At 35.9% G+C, this 19,750-nt stretch overlaps 1 long non-coding RNA gene across 1 annotated transcript in view; it reads left to right on the top strand.

The window, feature by feature from the left end:
* LOC146394522 (uncharacterized) overlaps window positions 1-19,225 on the top strand; it is an 88,602-nt gene extending 69,377 nt beyond the window's left edge. The window contains exon 3 of the long non-coding RNA XR_014835855.1: window positions 16,119-19,225. This is a non-coding gene — a long non-coding RNA (uncharacterized LOC146394522). The remainder of the gene's footprint in view (window positions 1-16,118) is intronic.
* Window positions 19,226-19,750: the final 525 nt, after the last annotated feature.

Raw genomic sequence — 19,750 nt, 5'->3', positions numbered from 1 at the left:
AAATAACATGGTAAGTGTTATGATAGAGATCATAGAACTCTGATTCTTGGAGGCACAGAGGAGTTCATGTTCTCCCACCTGGCTGTTGAAATAGGCATCCTTGAGGAGATAAAGTTTATTTTATAAATCTTTAAAGACGAGTATAGGTTTTTAATAATGAAAGACAGAGTGATATTTCAGGCAGAAGATTGCTGAAAATCACTAAAAATAAATAATACCCTTAAACTTGAATTTAGTGGTGGGTTTTTTCTTTTTTCTTTTCTTTCTTTCTTTTTTTTTTTTTTTTTTTTTTTTTGTCGTTTTAGGGCTGCACTGCACCTATGGCATATGGAGGTTCCCAGGCTTAGGGGTCTAATCAGAGCTGTAGCTGTTGGCCTATACCAGAGCCACAGCAATGTCAGATCCAAGCTGCATCTGACCTACATCACAGCTCATGGCAACGCTGGATCCTTAACCCACTGAGCGAGGCCAGGGATCGAACCCGCAACCTCATGGTTCTTAGTTGGATTCGTTTCCACTGCACCATGATGGGAACTTCCCGAATTTAGTGATTTTTATATCAGAAGAATGGTTAGTGTTTCTAGGCTCTTGTAAGAACTTTCTTGTAAAGAAATTAAGAATAAAGAAGATTCTGACTCTTATTCTTGGGGATAAGAGTAAGTGAATCTCTGTGTTAAATGTATACCTTGTCCTATCATTAAGCAAACTTCTAGCATAGTATATAATAATAATTAGTCCTGTTTCCGTTGCAAGTGTCAGAAGTTCAATTTAAGCCACATTCTAAAATGAGTTACTTATTTATTCACACACACAGAACAGCATAATCTAAGGGTAGACTTATTCTCAGGTATACCTGGCTCAGGGAGGCAAGAATGATGCTGTCAAGAATCTGCTGGTTGTTTTTTATCTCTCAGGCTTGCTTTCTTACATTTAAAATTTATTCATAGGTATGTTTCCTTCAGATAATAAAGTTATTATATTATTTTTTAACCCAAACTCGGACAATGTTATTGCTAAGTATGCTGGGACAACAGGTGTGAGCTAGGGCTGTTCTGGGTAATTGGAATGCATAGGGGCCATGACAAGATGAACACAAGTGAAACCAGGCTTACGTACTTCCATTTTGCAGCCTCCCTAGAAATAATTCTTCCCTAATATTCCAGAGAAACAATGTAATTGACTATTATTTCTGGTTACTTGAGCATTCCTGAATCAGAAGCTGTGGCAGAGAAGATGCAGTACATTGGCAGGCCAGCCTAGGACATTTGCTTGTCTCTAGGGCCAATATAAGCCCACCATATTCCAGAAATGGATAGGTGGGCAGATTTGTTGTCTAAAGGAAAATGAAGATTATATTATCAAAAGAAGGTAATTGGTTAACAAAGAGATCCACAGTATACTATATATATTTCCATACTATTTATCACCTACTAATTTGATTAAATACTTTTATCTTTTTTTAGAAATGGTAGTTTCTTTCATCTTTGTACTGTGTAGAATTACCACATGTCCTTATGAATAGAATTAAAATAGAATTTAATTTATTTTTCATCAAGCAATTCAAAGCACATGGTTGAGGTTGTTGGCTCCACTGAGGGATGCAGTCTGTATTGTTATTTACCAAAAAGTTTTAATTTTTTTTTGTTACCAATACACTTTTTTATAATGTCACACATTCTTACTATATTTGCCATTATTGCTTTCTATATATTTCATGAAATTTCTATTAACTTAGTTTTGCTTTTTTAAAATGAATCTCCTGAAATTATGGTAGTGTGTTTTCTAGAGTGTTTGATTTTCCCTGTCAATCCAGGTCATAAGCATGGCTTGTAATATGGGCATGTAATGGTTTATCCAAGTGATATCAGCCAGTTTATTTTGTTTAAAATAGAGAACCATGGGAAACTCTTCCCTTTTCCTTTGACTCACATCACTTTTGAGATTTTTTTTTCCTCTTTTCATTAAAAAAAGGGTGTTCTACATTTTGGGGAACAGTTATTGAAATCTGTAATGGAGAAGGACAGCAATATGAGAAAATTAAGAGAAGTAAAACCATGAAATTGATGCTTGTGGTTTTATTTCATTTTATTTTCTTCCAAGGGGTTCCAGAGCAAGTTAGTTATATCTGAGGCTGATCTGTTTCCTTCTTTGTAGGTGCTCCTCCTGGGTGATTTTAATCCACTTTGTATGTTAAAATGATACTGACATACTCTGGTCTCCCCATTATCTTTCTATATCTGGGTGCAGCCCTAAAAAACAAAATAAATAAATAAATAAAATCTATTTCTAGTCAAAGTTTCTTTTCTGAATTCTTAATCCACTGTCAATTGGCCATGTCCACCTAGATATCCTATTGACAACTCAAACATAGCAAGTTCCATACTTAAAACAGTAATTGTCACCCCCAGATGTGAAATATTATTTACCATAGTTAAAAACCTGAATGTACCCCAGTGTTCATGCAAGAATCCTACAAGGCTCCCAGAGACTCTCTTTCTTATACCCATACCAAACCATGAAAATTACATGTTCTAATCATTCATTAAATAATTTTAATGAATTTTTCTAGCCATGCTGCTTGTATTATAGCTCTATCCATCACCGGTTCTCACCCAGGTTATTGCCTATTATTCCAAGTTGGTTTCCCCTAAATTCATTTTCTATAGTAACACGAGGGAGATCTTTAAAAATGCAATATGAGCTTCCACTTTTATCTGTGATAGAGCTATTGTGGAAGACTAATGTTGCCACTGATAACAACCAGGGAAAAAATTAAAAAATTCATAAGAAATATTCATTAAGTAGCTAAGATCACTGAGCAAAAGGAAGTACAGAGTGGTAACTCAGCATTTTACAAGCTCCTATCCCTCATTGGACATCTGCCACTTCTTGGCACTATGCAAAAGACTGAAAATTCTGTCAGAAAGTTATAATGAAGAAGCAGAAAAAAACACATTGAATTTTAACTGTCAGTTATGCCTCAATAAAGCTGGGGAAAAAATAAAAATCCTGAAGTTCAGGCTACAACCTCACCTCCCCACCTCCCCACCCCACCACACACACACACACACAAAAGAAGCAGAGAAGCCAACAGAGAGTTTGGCAACTTATGATTTGAGAAACAAAAATTGGAGTCTGGGACTGACAAAGCAGCCAGTATTTATGGAGCTGAGATCCTGGTGAAAAGTGGGACAGAGCAATGACCCCCAACACTTGACAGTGTTTCACTTAGATATTTGTTCATATCTTATAAAAGGGGCAGCCCACACTAGTAAACCCACTAGCTTCTACTTTGGGATCCCCACTGGGCTACTCTTTAAAAATTAATGTAGAGACTTCCTGTTGTGGCTCAGCAGGTTAAGAATCCAGCTAGTATCCATGAGGATGTGGGTTCAATTCCTGGCCTTACTCAGTGGGTTCAAAGATTCAGCATTGCCATGAGCTACAGTGTAGGTTGCAGATGCGGCTCAGATCTGGCATTGCTATGGCTATGGCTGTGGTGTAGGCCAGAAACTGCAGCTCCAACTGAACCCCTAGCCTGGGGATTTCCATATGCCATGGGTGTGGCCCTAAAAAATAAAAAAATTAATATAAAACAGAGAAAGATGGAACCTCAAAAAAGAACAGTCTTGTTGTCAGTAAATTCAGCCTGTGATTGGATTAGGGTAGTATGTTTTTATTCTTTCTTCCTCTGTGAAGTATGCTTAACTCTCCCAGAAAAAGATAATAGCTGCCAGAGCTTTTACAATTTTTCGTATACTAAGTCTAGTATAGCAAAAAAAAATATCAGGCCGATGTATTAAAGAGGTTATAAATGGAATTATACTACTATAAGTTTTTTATACCCTTAATTTAATATAGACTATAACTTATTACTAAAGTAAGCATTTAGACATACCAGTAGAGGAGACATATGGATCACTAAGAAAATATTTGACTAATCCAAAAAAAGAGAAAAAAAGAAAGGAGGAATTAATATATAGGATATGTAGAAAAAAATAGTAAAATGGTAGACTTAAAATTCAACCATATCAATCATTACATTAACTATTAATGGTCTAAAAACTCAAAAGATCAATTTTCAGACTAAGAAAGCAAGACAAAACTACATATTTTCAAACAATGCATTTTAAATTTGAAGACAAAAACTAGTTGAAATAAAAACTGAAAAAGGTACATCATACAATATTTTAAAATTAAATTTCATTGGAGTATAGTTGATTTATATTCCTGTGTTGGTTTCAGGTGTACAGCAATGTGAATCAGTTATACACATACATATATCCATTCCTTTTCAGATTCTTTTCCCCTATGGTTCAGTACAGAGTATTGAGTAGGTTTCCCCATGCTGTCAGTAGGTCCTTGTTACTCATCTATTTTCTATACAGTAGTTTGTATGTGTCATTTCCATTCTCTTATTTTATACCTTTCCCCATCATTTTCCATTTGGCAACCATAAGTTTGGTTTCAAAATCTTTGAGTTTGATTCTAACAAGTTTCCTTCTATCATTATTTATTAGTTCTACATAGTGATCTCATATGATATTTGTCTTTGTCTGACTTAATTCACTTAGTATGATAATTTCTAGGTCCATCCACATTGTTGCAAATAGCATTATTTCATGTGTTTTTATGGCTGAGTAATATTCCATCGAATATATGCTCCACATCTTTGTCTAATCCTTTGTTGATGGACATTTAGGTTGCTTCCATGTGTTGGCTATCATAAATAATGCTGAAATGAACATTGGGGTGTGTGTATCCCTTTGAATTAGAGTTTTCTCTGGATATATGCCTAGGAGTGGAACTGTTGGATCATATGGTAGTTCCAAATTTAGTTTTTTAAGGAACCTTCATGTTGTTCTGTATAGTGACTGCTCCAATTTACATTCCCACAAACAGTATAGGAGGATTCCTTTTCTCCTCACCCTCTACAGAACTTATCATTTGTAGACTTTTTTATAATGACCATTTCAACTAGTGTAAGATGATAGCTCATTGTAATTTTGACTTGCATTTCTCTAATAATTAGTGATAGAGAGTATGTTTTCATGTGCTTTTTGGCTGTCCATCTCCATCCATTTGGAGAAAGGTCTATTTAGATCTTCTGACCATTTTTTATTGTTTTTTTTTTTCTGTTTTGTTTTGTTTTCAAGACCGCACTTGTGGCATATGAAAGTTCCCAAGCTAGGGGTCAAATTGGAGCTGCAGCTACAGGCCTATGCCACAGCCACAGGAATGCTGGATCCAAGCTGCATCTGCAACCTATGCCTCAGCTTGTGGCCACACTGTATCCTTAACCCACTGAATGAGGCGGGGGATCAAACCCACATCCTCATGGAGTTTATATTGGTTTTTAACCCACTTAGCCATAATGGGAACTCCTGTTTTATTTTTTAATATAAAGCTATATGAAGTATTTGTATATTTTGGAGTTTAGTCCCTTGTCAGTTGCTTCATTTGCAAAGATTTTCTCCCATTCTATACCACACAATCTTTAGATATGAGAAAGATGTTGTGGCTTTATTCACAAAGTAAATCCCAAGAAAAGAAGCATTACTAGAGATTAAAAACTTAAATTTATAATGATAAAGGGGCCAATTTATCAAGTAGTATATACCTAGCAACAGAACTTCAAAACACATGAAATAAACACTTAACACAAGTAAAATAAAAAATTAGTAAGAATGCAGATTTAAACAACACTGGTAGATGCAAGGATTCAACACCCAAGTGCCCATTCAAGGAAGGACTTGTTTCCTCAGGTGTTAGCTCCCTCATATTTCACCTTGGCTACAGAGAACTCTAAGAGCATATCTGTTATCCTGGGTAGCCCATATCCAAGAATTGGTCATGGAAGGGTTCTACATTTAATGGCTGATCGAGTCTTTTCAGTCCACCAGAGACAATCTTGATGAGCCATGTACATTCCAAGCAGTACTTTGGGATTGTCCAAGTCTTTGTTGGGATTGCAATACAATCTAACTTCTCCTTTTGCATAATCTTAACCCACCTCTAACCCTATTCATAGATATTGATATCTAATAAATAATTTACATGGAAAACTTCTCAGGATCTGGTTTTGGATAACCTGATCTATGAGAAACACTATGAACAAATTTTTCCTAATTGATATTTTTGTACATTACAGCCAGAAACCATAAAACACACATTTAAACAAAAAAATTGAAGGAGTTCCTGTCGTGGCACAGCGAAAACAAATCCGACTAGGAACCATCAGGTTGCGGGTTCAATTCCTGGCCTCACTCAGGGGGTTAAGGATCTGGCATTGTCGTGAGCTGCGGCATAGGTCACAGAGGCAGCTTTGATCCTGCATTGCTGTGGCTGTGGCATAGGCTGGCAGCTACAGCTCAAATTGGACCCCAAGCCTGAGAACCTCCATGAGCCACGGGAGTGGTCCTTAAAAAAAAAAAAAATTGAAGTATAGGTAATTTACAATGTGTTAGTTTCAGGTGTACAGCAAATTGAACTTTATATATATATGTATATATATATATATAAATTATATATATAAACTCTTTTTTAGATTATTTTCCATTATAGTTATTACAAGATATTGCATAAATTATATAGCATATAATTCCCTGTACTGCTTATCATTTACTTATTTTATATATAGTGGTATGTACCTGTTAATCACAAACTTCTAATTCACCCCTCCTTACTTTTCCATTTGATAACCATAAGTTTCTTTTGAAGTGAGTCTGTTTCTGTTTTGTAAATAAATTCACTTGTATCATTTTTTAGATTACATATATAAGTGATCTCGTGATATTTGTCTTTCTCTGACTTACTTCACTTAGCATAATAATCTCTAGGTCCATTCATGTTGTTGCAAATGGCTTAATTTCATTCTTTTTATGGCTGAGTAATATTCTATTGTATATATAAAAATATTATATATATATATATCAGATTTTTTTTATCCACTCAGCTATCAGTGGATGTGTAGGTTGCTTCCACATCTTGTCTATTCTAAATAGTGCTGCAGTGACCATTGGGGTGCTTGTATCTTTTGAATTAGAGTTTTTGTCTTCTCAAGATATACATCCAGCAATGGGATTGCTTGACCATATGGTAGCTCTATTTTTATTTATTTATTTATTTTGTTTGTTTGTTTGTTTTGTTTTGGTTACCCCTGTGGCATGTGGATGTTCCTAGGCCAGGGCTAGAAGCTGTATCACATCAGTGACCTGATCTGCTGTATTGACAATGCCGGATCCTTAACCCACTGTGCCAAAAGGGAATGCCTATTTTTACTTTTTTAAGAAAATGCCATACTGTTCTCCATAGTGGCTGCACCAATTTACATTCCCACCAACAGTGTAGGAGGTTCCCTTTTCTCCGTACCCTCTCTAGTATTTGTTTTTATAGACATCTTGGTGATGGCTATTCAAACTGGTGTGAGGTGATACCTCAATGTTGTTTTGATTTACATTTCTCTAATTATTAGCAATGCTGAGCATCTTCTCATGTGCCTGTTGGCCATCTGTATGTCTTCTTTGTGGCCATGTCTATTTAGATCTTCTGCCCAATTTTTGATTGGGTTGTTTGTTTTTTGGTTATTGAGTTATGTGAGCTGTTTGTATATTTTGGAGATTAAGGCCTTGTCACTCACAATGTTTGCAATTTTTTTTCACATTCTGTAGGTTGTCTTTTTGTTTTCTTTATGATTTCCTTTCCTGAAAACACACATTTTAAGAAATGCAAATGGAACATGCACTTGGATATATTCTGATCCATACAAGAAGTTTCAATAAATTTCAAAGGATGAAAAATCATACAAGTTACATGTTATAATCACAATGCAATTCAATTAGAAATCAATAACAATAATATATCTAGAAAATCACCAAATATTTGGACAAGTACAACACTTCAAAATAATCTATGGATTAAAAAAAATACTCGCAAATAAGAAACTCCTGACTAGTCATTTCATAAAGAAGGATGTTCAAGTAATCAAATAGCCAGTAAAACATAAAAATGTGCCCAACCTTATTATTCATCTGGGAAACACATATTAAAACCACAATAGGATATAACTAAAGACCTGTCAAATGGCTAAAATGCAAAGTAATGACAATGGCAACTTTGGCAAGTGTGTGGAGTAAACACAGCTAGTGGAAATGTGAACTACTACAACTTCTTTGGCAATATGTACTGAAGCTGAACATATGTATACTCACAAAGTCCGCTTATTTGGTAGACACCCAGTGGAAATGTGTACACGAATCCACCAAAAAGACATGGACCAAAGTTTTCATAGCAGTTTTTTAAAAATAATTAAAAACTGGAAAAAACTTAATTGTCCATCAACAAGAGAATGTAAATAAATAGTGGAATATTCATACAATAGAAGACTACATAGCAATGAGAATGAATAAATAAAACATGGACAAATCTCACTAGCAATGTTGAGCCAAGGAGGCCAGAAACAGAATTTCATACTGCTTCATTTAACTTTCACGAAATTCAAAAGGAAGCTAAGCTAGTCCATGGTTTTAGAAGTTAAGATAATGGTTCCTTTGGTGGTGACAATGACTAGGTTTTGGTATAGGAGAGGTCTTCTGGATATATTGGTAATGTCTGATTTATTTCTCTGGGTTCTGGTTATATTGGCATGTTCAGTTTTTGACAATCTGAGATTTATATTATTTGTATACTTTTCGGTATATACAGTACTTTGTTTAAAAGTTTCATTGAAACAGCATTGGTAAAATGGAGTCATAGTTGTCTTGAATGTCTTTAATAGTGTCCATTTGAAACCAAACTTCCATGGAAGACAGAAAAGTCCCCTCATAATCTGGTCTCTGCCCACTCCTCCAGACTCATCTTTAGAAAAGCCTTATAGCTCATAGCCTATGCGAAATGATTTTCAGGTCTCTCAGTGGTCATGCTTTTGCAAACCTCCTGGCTTAGGCATGCATGGTTCTTTCTCCCAGAAATTGCTTCTGCTCATCTTTTGCCTGATTATGTCCTGGCTGCACTCCATGGGAAGTCTCTGGTGGTGCTTTCTATCATTTTAGGTGTCTCCTGTATTTGTATCATGACTCTTTTTGCTTTTCTCAGCAACTTAACATTACTATATTTTATAGCCTTGTTAGATTTGCCTCGATCACTATTCTAGATGTGAATTGCTTGGGAACAAATTCCACCTTTCATTAAACATCGTGCCTGAGAAGCAGTTGGTATTCAGTTTATGTTTACTGAACATGTGACCCCCTTGTATCAAGCATGAGGTAATCTGTGGACTGTGGAAGAGCTCTAGCCTAGAGCCCATTTCCCCCAAGATTTTATGTGTTCCCACCCATGGTTAACTCTGGGATGTTTCACTTGAATAGGGAAATTGTAGAAGTTGGGATCAAGTCAGAACACAGAAGTAGACTGCTTACTTTAAAAGAAAGAATTTAAAATAAAGAATCATTATTTTTAAATAATTAGAAAACTGAAAAGACTGAAAGGGGAACCTGAGGTGTCAGAGAGGTAGTAAGTGCAGAAAGTAGCTTTCGTCTTCATGGCTGGGGTACAAAGATAGAGGCTGTAATATAATATAGAGGCTCATGGGTGGGTTCCCACAGAACAGGCCTTTCCTCCTTCTCTAAACTTCTTTCTTCCTTCTACTTTGAGCCATGCAGTCTCCTGATAGCGCTCTTCATTGGTAAATCCTCACATGGAGCAGCTCAAAACTGCAGAAATGGGCTCTGCAGTCACAGCGGGAACAACACAAAGCAGAGTACCAAGGGGTAGTTTTGAGTTTTGGCTTAACCAGCATGGTGGCAGTGGGGGAAGGGTATCAGAAATAAATTTCAGAAACACAACCCCCTTAATCTTTTCTAAAGTGAGAAAGGGTCAATCCTTAAATTGCTCTCTTGAGAAATATTTTAGTCTTCAGAGAGTCTAAGTGACAAGTGAAAGTTTTCTCCTAAATTCATAGAGGGCATGGAGCTGCCTGGACATCCCCATGAGCAGACCTGGATGATAAGGGAATATATTTTGTTAGAAGGAGTTTCACAAACATTGGCTAAACTGAGCAGAATGGAGCACCTTGTAACTTAGGGATCATAGTGGTAACTATGGTGACTATAATGTTGATGAGGCAAACTGCACGACCCAGTGTATTTCCTACCTCTGTTGAGAATATATCTTCATTTACAGATACTATTTCATTTAATAATATCTAGAGGATGTAAAGTAGTTCCTTTAAATGAATTATTAGGTTTAATTTATCCTATCAACATGAGAAGAACATAAAAGTTTATCATACACTGATATTTTCAGCTGCTTTTACTGGAAAACACAATTCATATCCTTTGCAACTTGGATCACTTTAACCTAAATTTCAATAAAAATATATTTTTTAATTGTACAGAAAAATAAATCTTATGTAAAAAAGCACAGTCTGCTTTTGCTATAAAATGGTAGTGAGACTATTCAAAAACTTCACATTATTTAAAAAAAAATTCCATAATAAAAGCAATTGTTTCAAGTAGGAAAGTGGTTTGCTGCCATAAAATTCCAGACTGGCAATACTAATTGCCTTCCCTCTATCAGTTTCAGTAATGATGGTATATTTGTATGTGTCTGTTTAACATTATAAATATAACAAACACAGCATAGCCTCATATTAATTTTGGTTTTAGAATAACGAATTTTATTTTTTGAAGATCACATTAGCAGACATTTCTTATACAGTTATTATCAATCTTTATTAATTTTACCACCTATTGTTATACAAGAGATCACCATGTCCCTCATTTTGAATGATGAAAACTCTGATATTTCAGCAATGCTTGAGTAATGAATTGGATAGTACCTTGTGTTGGGGAGCGGTTCTCTATGGGTTGCTTGTGTTTCTGCATATCTTGCAAATGAGACACAGACAATCTTTTCAGACAATATTTTCAAGGATGCCATAGAGCACATGACCTTGAGATACAGATAGTGTGTTTCTCTGGAGCTAGGGGCAGGCATACAGGTTTCCTAAACTCAGGATTCCTCTACTGAAGGCCACCCAGTGTGTAAGTATCCCCACTAGCTTTCCCCACTTTGCTTTGTGGGAACTGGAATTTGGGGGAACTGTTACCCAAATGCTGACAGTCTGGGTACTGTCTGTATTCATTTGCTATTGTTGCAATTTAAAAATTGCCATAGAGTTAGTCACTTAAAATAACACACATTTCTTATCTTAGAGTTCTAGATGTCAGAAGATCAACCAAGGTCTGACTCAGCTAACATCGAGGTGTCGGTAGGGCTGTGCTCTCTCTGAGCACTCAAGGGAAGAATTAATTTCCTTGCCTTTCGCAGCTTCTAAAGTCTGAACTCATTCCTGGGCTCATGATCCCCTTCCTCCATTTTCAAAGCCAGTAAACTAACCTCTCTCTGGCCCTGATTCCATTCTCACATCCCTTTCTCAGACCCCAGCCAGGAAAGTTTTTTCACTTTAAGGATCCTGGAATTAAACAGGCCCACCCAGATAAGCCAGAATAGCTTCCCCATCTCGAGGTCTCTGACCCATCAGTTCCCTATCTCCCAGCATCCATGAAACTCTGGCAGGCTAACTTGTTAGCTTGCAAGCAGAGTAAAACCTCAGACCCTTCCTAGGACCTGAAACCCTGACCCTTCATTTGGAAATTGAATTCAATCATTTTAGCAAACATATCTAACTGCAAGTTAAATAAAGCTAAACCTGAGTCTCATTTTAAGTACACATGGCTGCCTTAGAATTTTCATGTTTGAAAAGCAGGTGTGTCAACCTCCCAGGCCATGTGAAATAAATAAAACTATTAAATGAACTTGAAAAATGTTCTCTTAAGTCAGTAATTCTGAAGATTTAGCATGTACAGTAATGTCCTAAAAGCTTGCCTGATAATCGCATTCCTATCACAGCGGCATCCATTTGAGATTTTGTTCTGGATTTGATTGCTGAAGTCTAAATTTTTCACCAGTGCCTCAAGTGATCCTTGCTATGAGATCAAGTTTTTTCATTCCCAGTTACTTGTATTGTTTAGTAATTAAATTTCACTCTACTTGTATTGAAAAAGGCACATACTTTAAATGAAATTTTAGAGCCATAATAACATTCATCATTTATTCACTAAAGAAAATGTTTCATGCAATGTTACAGTCATATTTTGACTTCTCTTCAACACCAAATAGGCCAGTTGAGGCCACCACATTTCAAGAGCTCCCCATGTCAAGTTGTTCTAACAGATATTGTATTTATGAATAAAATAACTTCAGTTTATTCTCATTACATTTCATAATCACAATTTTGGAAAAGACCATGAAGGTTTATTTTGGAAAGATTTAAACATTCATAAGCATTACTGGATTAAATTAATATACTAATTCTGGATATTGTTTTTAAAGATACACATATCTGAGCTAACATTTTGCATGAACTTAGAATTATCAAAGGAGCCAGAAATCATAGCCCAAAGTGGTAAGATATCAAAATTTCCAAACTTCATGTACAGATAGAAATGATTATGTTTTCAGTCACTTCACCTAGTTTATGGTTTGTAAGATTACATATGGACATTTATCACTTTGTCCTCATTGCTATTTTCTTTCTGTTAAAGGGAACTTGAAGTTCATTAGATGAATGAAGTATTTTACATTATCTTTGTAGCCTGTGTAATGTGGGGAAAAGAATGGTGACCATATTGTCAAAGTATATATAACTATAAAAATTACCTTGTAAGGATGTTTTAGGGAGATCAAATTCTATTAAAATATAATAAATTTTGTTCCCCAGGCTTTTTGTTCATCTAAGTAAATGAATCTCCTAGCTTGCTCATTTAACTATATTAGAAGTTCTAATTTTTAAAATCATACATTTCACAGAAAACTGGATTCTACTTATTCTCAAACTAGAACTTTGAGCTTTTGAAATGAAGTGTTCTTGTTCTGTCACTTCACTCAGTAATCACAAATTTTCAAAGGCATCTCTTTTAGTATAAGATTAAAATAGAAATCCATTTTATTTATTATACAGTGTGACATTGTCCTTGCCATGTACTCTTATGTGTGTCACAGGCTGGCATATTTATCTGACATTTGACAACAAATCATAAGCAGTAAAAATATTTTCATTAATTTAATAAACATTGATGAGGTCTAGGGCCACCATAAATGCTTGTGAGGCTGTGAACTCTATGACTTCAGGGGTGCCATTCACATCATATTTATGAGTATGGTGCCCCTGGAGTTGGGCAGTGCACAACCTGCACAGCTATATAAGGTGGCCCTGCCTAATATGAAGTCAGGCGCTGTGATGTGTGCCAGCCATGAATATAAGGACAATGACATCAAAGCAGTTTTTCTTTTAGAACTTATAGTTTAGGAAGGGAGGCTGATAATTAAAGGAACCAGTGGTAAGTCCTATGATAAAGAAAGTACAGGAACTTCCTGTCAATATAGTCATCCAATTCAAAACAAAGAACAAATAAAGGTGAACAGTTAAGGCTAGAACTTGCTCTGGGAACATTTCAAAGTGTGGGATCCTAAGTCAGATTCTCTTTCTGCAGCTGCTCAGTTTTAACATAAAATGTAATCACAAATATTGTACTTGCATAAATGAGCAAGATTTTCTTCATGACATCCCCCCACCCCACCCCCTGCTTATGGTAAGGCCATAGCTAATTAAACAAAAACTATTTTCCAGTATTTTCTCTCAGGCTCTATTCTGGCTCTGCCTCCTCATCCCACCAACTGCACCTTGTGTATCTGTATTATGTACATACTCAGCTTTTGATCTTGTTCTTACCTGACAGTTCATCCCTTAGAACTTGATGCTTCTGAGACTCTAGATGTTTCTCAAGCCAACCTCAATGAACTTGTACCTCTTTTCCTAAACCCTGCAGCTATGGCCCAGTTCCACCCACTTTCCTAACCCTAATTTGTGAACGTTGGCCCTAAAATCCACTGCCTACTTCTAATATGTGTTTGAGTTATTTTTCTTAGAGCTAAATTTAGGTTCAGAAGTTTGTCCTGATAAATGGAAGCTTCAGAAGGGCAGGACTTGTGGTATGTTTTGTTCAGACAAACCTCCAGTGCCTAGAACTATCCATGAGTGTTAAGTGATTATTTATATGTGGGACAATACACAAGGATTCCAAGGGCCTTCTGTTGGGACCTGCCTCCCAGATGTTGCTGATTTTGGTTTATTTGGGGGGTGGGGGTGCAGCATGTTGTTTGCAGTTGTGCTCCTTGGGCTCCCAACAGAGAACTTAACAGGTTCTTTTTCCAGCATCCTTGAAAAGTGGAGTCCAGAGCACTGCCACAGCTTAACAGTGCCTCCCCGTGGTAAGGAATCCAACTGCAGGCTGAGTAACTCCACAGTCTCAGAATCTGGACCAAATTCCCTTCCATCTCACCATGGCAAGAAAACTACTCATGGAAAAATCAACCAGTGACTTAAGGTCTCAATCCTCCTTTCCTTCCATATGTACTTATATAAGATCAGATTATGCTCTAGGTTCACAGTGGAGGCAGTATAGATTGTCCTTAGGTTTAATAAAAAATATTTCATTTAATATTTTACATTCATTTTTCTTATAATTGTATGATACAAAAATGTAATGAATGTTGTCAATAAGCCCCACATAGACACTCAAAAATTCCCTCCAGTTTACCTTCAGGTAGTCTTTAGGTTTTCTTGATTGGCAGACAAAGCAGATCACAGCACAACTCCCTGAAGATTCTGGAAAGATAAAAATAGTGCTTTGGGAAAGTTTTCCCTCTCTCCTTGCCATTTGCACTTCAGCTGTAAAATGGAGCTTGTAACAGGGGCCTATGAGTCCTTAAGCTGGTACACTTCCTGTTACAAACTTGAAGCCCCAGCTTCCCTTAAGCCTGATGATGACACATTACAGTAGGAGTTTAGTGGGACTTCCGCCCAGGGCTTTGTACATATGGTAGTTCTAATGTCACACATCCCTGCCAAAAGAAAGGCTTGGTCTTGACTATAGAAAACATATCTGAAGACCTCTTTTTATATCCAAGATAAATCTGAAGTTCATCTCAAACCACCCTAGATCCTTATCTTCAAAACTGACGGCAGCAGCTAAGCCTCTTGGACCCAGGCAGTACCAGCTCCTCAGACCTCTGTCCTGGTGCCTATTTCCTTCACTTGCTGGTCTCCGGAAACAGCAATTATCCTCTTGGAATGAGAATTTCTGTGTATCACACCCATCTTAAAAGTTTACTAATATGACCACAAAATGCTGTGCAATCTGGTGACTCAGGCCAATACAATTTGAACAAATTTGATGGACTTGGAGACTCTCCACATAACGGTGTGTCACCTTCTTTTTTGGTGACTTGTCTTTGTCATAGATTGCATGCCAGAAGGAAAGGCCTATGGGAGAGACATATCTTCAGAAGCCTTTTTCTCTGGATGAGACCCTCTATTGAGATATACTTTACTAACAAACTATGCCTACAACTGACTTAATGAATCAGTGTTTCAGGGTTACTTTAAGAGAATCCTGGGCCTGCCATAATTCCAAAAGACTCCCAGGTTATGCTAGAAGATGTGTTACCATTACATATGGCCATTTAGGCTGACTGTTAATGCCCTGAATGTTGTGTCCTCCAAAATTCACATGCTGAAGCCCTAAGCCCAGTGTAACTGTATTTAGAGATGCGGCCTCTGAGGAAGTAAAGTTAAATGAGTTCATAATGGTGAGGCCCTGATCTTGATAGGATTAGTGTCCTCATAAGAAAGAGACACCAGAAAGCTAGCAGGCATGCACTTGTTCTCCATCCTTCCCTACCCCGCCTTTTTGCTTTTTTAGGGCTGCACCCATGACATATGTAAGTTCCTAGGCTAGGGGATCGAATTAGATCTCCAGCTGCTGGCCTACACCACAGCCACAGAAACGCAGAACCCTTGACCCACTGAGTGAGGGCAGGGGTCAAACCCACATCCTCATGGATACTAGTCGGCTTCGTTTCCACTCTGCCATAATGGGAGCTCTTCCCCTTTTATATTATAAATAATTTATAAATTATATATAAGAATTTATACATTATATAAATTGTATATAATAATTTTGCTTGCATCCACCCTTTTGCTTGCACATATCAAGGAAAGGCCTGAATAGGCAGCCATCAACAAGCCAGGAAGAGAGCTCTCAGCAGAAACTGATCATGCTGGCATCTTGATCTGGGACTTTTAGCTTCCAGAACCACAAGAAGATAAATTTCTGCTGTTGAAGCCACCCATTCTAAGGTATTTTGTTATGGCAGCCCAAGCAGCCTAATACACCAACCCAGACTGCAAACAATAGAACTTGGCACACTTGTTGCCATCATCCATGGAAACATGCACCTTTATTTATTGTTTTCTGTACATGACTTAGTAAAGCATGAATGACAGTTAAATACAAGGTCTAGAAATGGAATTTTTCACCTAAAATGTGTATTTAAATTGCTGATCTTTGCAATTTTTTTATGTGAGATTCAAACTAAGTTCAAGAGAAAAATCATTATCAAATTGGAGTTCTAAGTCAACTACAAACTGATATTTTTGTTTGAGAGGTGATAAAGTTTTAAATGAGGTACAAGTATATTAAAAGGGAGATTTTTTTAAATGCTAGTTAAGGATTTGGGAATATCAGGAATTTCAGATTTAGGGTTGCACTAATATTTTTATGTAGAAATTCAGGATAATATTAGAGATGTCTCATCAGTAATCAGAGATGCAGTTCATATTATTATGAAGAATCATAAACTTTGTGGAAAAAGGCTTTTGATAAAATCTTTTTGATTGGAACTATCAAATGAGATGGGTTCTTAAGTGCTATTCCAATGATTATTCATAGTAAATGTGGGAAACAAACTGATTCTAAACTTAGAGTCTTAAATTATAATGTGGCCGTTACTTTCTAACTCATTTTAGTAAGACTAGAAGAACTTCAGCTGTTTGAGAATAGCAGATGTAGGGAGATTTATAAACTAATAAGCATTGGATTATGTGTATTTGTATGTATGTATGTATGTAGGTATATACCTATGTCCCACTGCTTTCATTTTTCATAGTAAAATTCTTTATTGAATTGGTTCAATGACTGTCTATATAGAATTTGATTATAATTAAGGAATCATAATAATATCAGTATATATTATACCTATGCCAGATTTTCACGATGCTTTTACAAAATATCTACATATTTAATTTGATTTTATATTTGGCTTTGAGCTGGAAGAGAAAATTATTTAACTTAATTTCCACATTGGCATAGTAAATGTGTAAAACCACTGGAAGAATGATAATGAAATTTGGCATTATATTTTATATCAATTTCAAATATGAATTTAACTTCAAGATGTGGCTTTAGGTGAATTGTAAAGAGACTTAGTGACATAAATATCTGTTCCAAGTCAAAATGTGACTTTAGGTGAAAAGAGACTTAGTAACATAAAAATGTATTTCAAAACTTAAATAAATAATGTAACTTGTTGATTAATAACAGCCCTCCCAGAAATAACTACATCCTAACCCCTAGAACCTATAAATATGTTATGTTAAATGGCATAGCAGAATTAAAATTGCAGATGAAGTTAAGTTTGCTAATCTCATGACCTTAAGATAAAGACATTATCCTAAATTGCCCAGGCGGGCCCAGTGTAATCAGAAGGCTCCCTGAAAGTGGAATAGGGAGTTCTGGTTGTGACTCAGTAGGTTTCAAACCTAACTAGTAACCATGAGGATACGGGTTTGATCCCTGGCCTGACTCAGTGGGTTAAGGATCCGTCATTGCCTTAAGCTATGGTGTAAGTCACAGACATGGCTCAGATCCTGTATTGCTGTGGCTGTGGCATAGGACTGCAGCTGCAGCTCTGATTTGACTCCTATCCTGGGAACTTCCATATGTTGCAAGCGTGGCCCTGAAAAACCAAAACAAACAAACAAACAAAAAAAACCCCAAAAAACCAAAAGTGTAATAGGTCTCTAAAAGTGAAAGTAAGAGATGTGGCAATGGAAGAGGTCAGAGAGAAGGATTTGAACCCCATTTGCTGGCTAAAATACCTACTTACTTTACTTTGTAATTTCGTCTTCTATACGCAAGTAAGTTTTGTTTGCTTGAACTTTGTGCAAGTTTAATCACATTGTATGGTTGTCTTTCTCATTTGCATTGTGTTTACAAGATCCTTAATGGTTATGGCTTGGAGTAGATATCTATTCATTTGTGTTGCTTTGTAGTACCCACTAACTGTATATACCTCAATTGTTTATGCATTCTACTTTTGATGGACATTTGTGATGTTTTCTGTTTGAGCCTGTTAAAATGGTTCTATGAACGTTTGTGTGTGTGCGTTGATGTGGATTTCTTGCTGTAGATCACTGTCTTTCCTAAGTTTTGGATATTTGTCATTATGTCCTAAAAGTTGTCCCTGCTCCATTATTTTTCTCTCATTCTGAGACAGCAACAAAATATGTTAGGTCTTCTCATTTTATCTCCATATCTCCTCTTCTATATTTTCTATCTATTTTGTCATTTGTGACTGAAGTATGGATTATTTTCTTAATAATTAACTCTATCTTCAGTTGTATCTATCTATAGGCATACTTCTTTTTATCACATCTTGCTTTATTGCATTTTGCAGATAATGTGTTTTTTACAAGTAGAAGGTTTGTGGCAACCCTGCCTTGACAGATGATGGTCAGGTGATAGCAATAAAGTATTTTTAATTAAGGTGTATGCATTGTTTTAGACATAATGCTATTGCATACTTGATAGACTGCAGTAGAGTGTAAACATAATTTTATATGCACTGGGAAACCAAAAAAATTGTGTGATTTACTTTATTGAAGCACTCTGGAACTGAACCCACAATATCTCCAAGGTATGCCTGACTATCCATTGAATTTTTAATTTCATTTATTTTATTTAAATTTTTAAAATATCTACTTAGTTTTTTTTCCATACTTACTCCATCACTTTTTAGAATTCTGTTTCTCATACGTACTTTCCAGCTTGGATTTCATTTCTGTTACAAATATGAAGCTCCCATAGTATATGCCAATTCCAATAGCTGAAAATTTTGTGTTTTGTTTGTGGGCTATCTACTTATTCAGTTTGTTCTCGCTTATATTTTACAACATGTGTGTATAATCTGGACATTTTATTAAGATGTTGTTTGTCAGTCTTATCTGTTGAAATTACAATAAAAATGCAATAAGTAAATATTATCAAAATGCAGCGTATTTCTTCTATATCCATAAAAATCAATTCCTACATTGTTTTTTTGAACATGAATATGTTTTATTCCTTCATTTTGGAGGGGAGTTAGTTGGATTACTTACTAACTAGCTATAAGCACACTGCTTATTACAGGAAAAAAGTTAGCCTTACAAATACTTCTTCACGTATAATCTTTTTTAAAAATCATGTAATCTTTTAAAATGAATACATTTTATTTTTACAATAGTTTTAGGTTCATAGCAAAATTGAGTGGGAAGTACAGAGAGTTTATAAATAGCCTCCCCACACACAGCCTCCTCATATCAACATCCCACATGACAATGATTCATTTTGTGCAATCAATGAGCATAGATTAATAAATCATGATCATCCAAAGTCCATACTTTACATAAGAGTTCTCTCTTGGTGTTGTATATTCTGTGGATTTTAAGAAATATATAATGACATGTATCTACCATCTTACTATTATACAGAGTACTTTGATTGCCATTGATTATTTACACACCCCTCTT

This window comes from Sus scrofa, chromosome X (genome assembly GCF_054392235.1).
Source record: "Sus scrofa isolate SSC_HxYL_T2T_F1_AM1 chromosome X, Sscrofa_HxYL_maternal_Yorkshire_Landrace_v2.0, whole genome shotgun sequence".
NCBI lineage: Eukaryota > Metazoa > Chordata > Mammalia > Artiodactyla > Suidae > Sus > Sus scrofa.
This window is presented reverse-complemented; position numbering and strand designations above follow the sequence as displayed.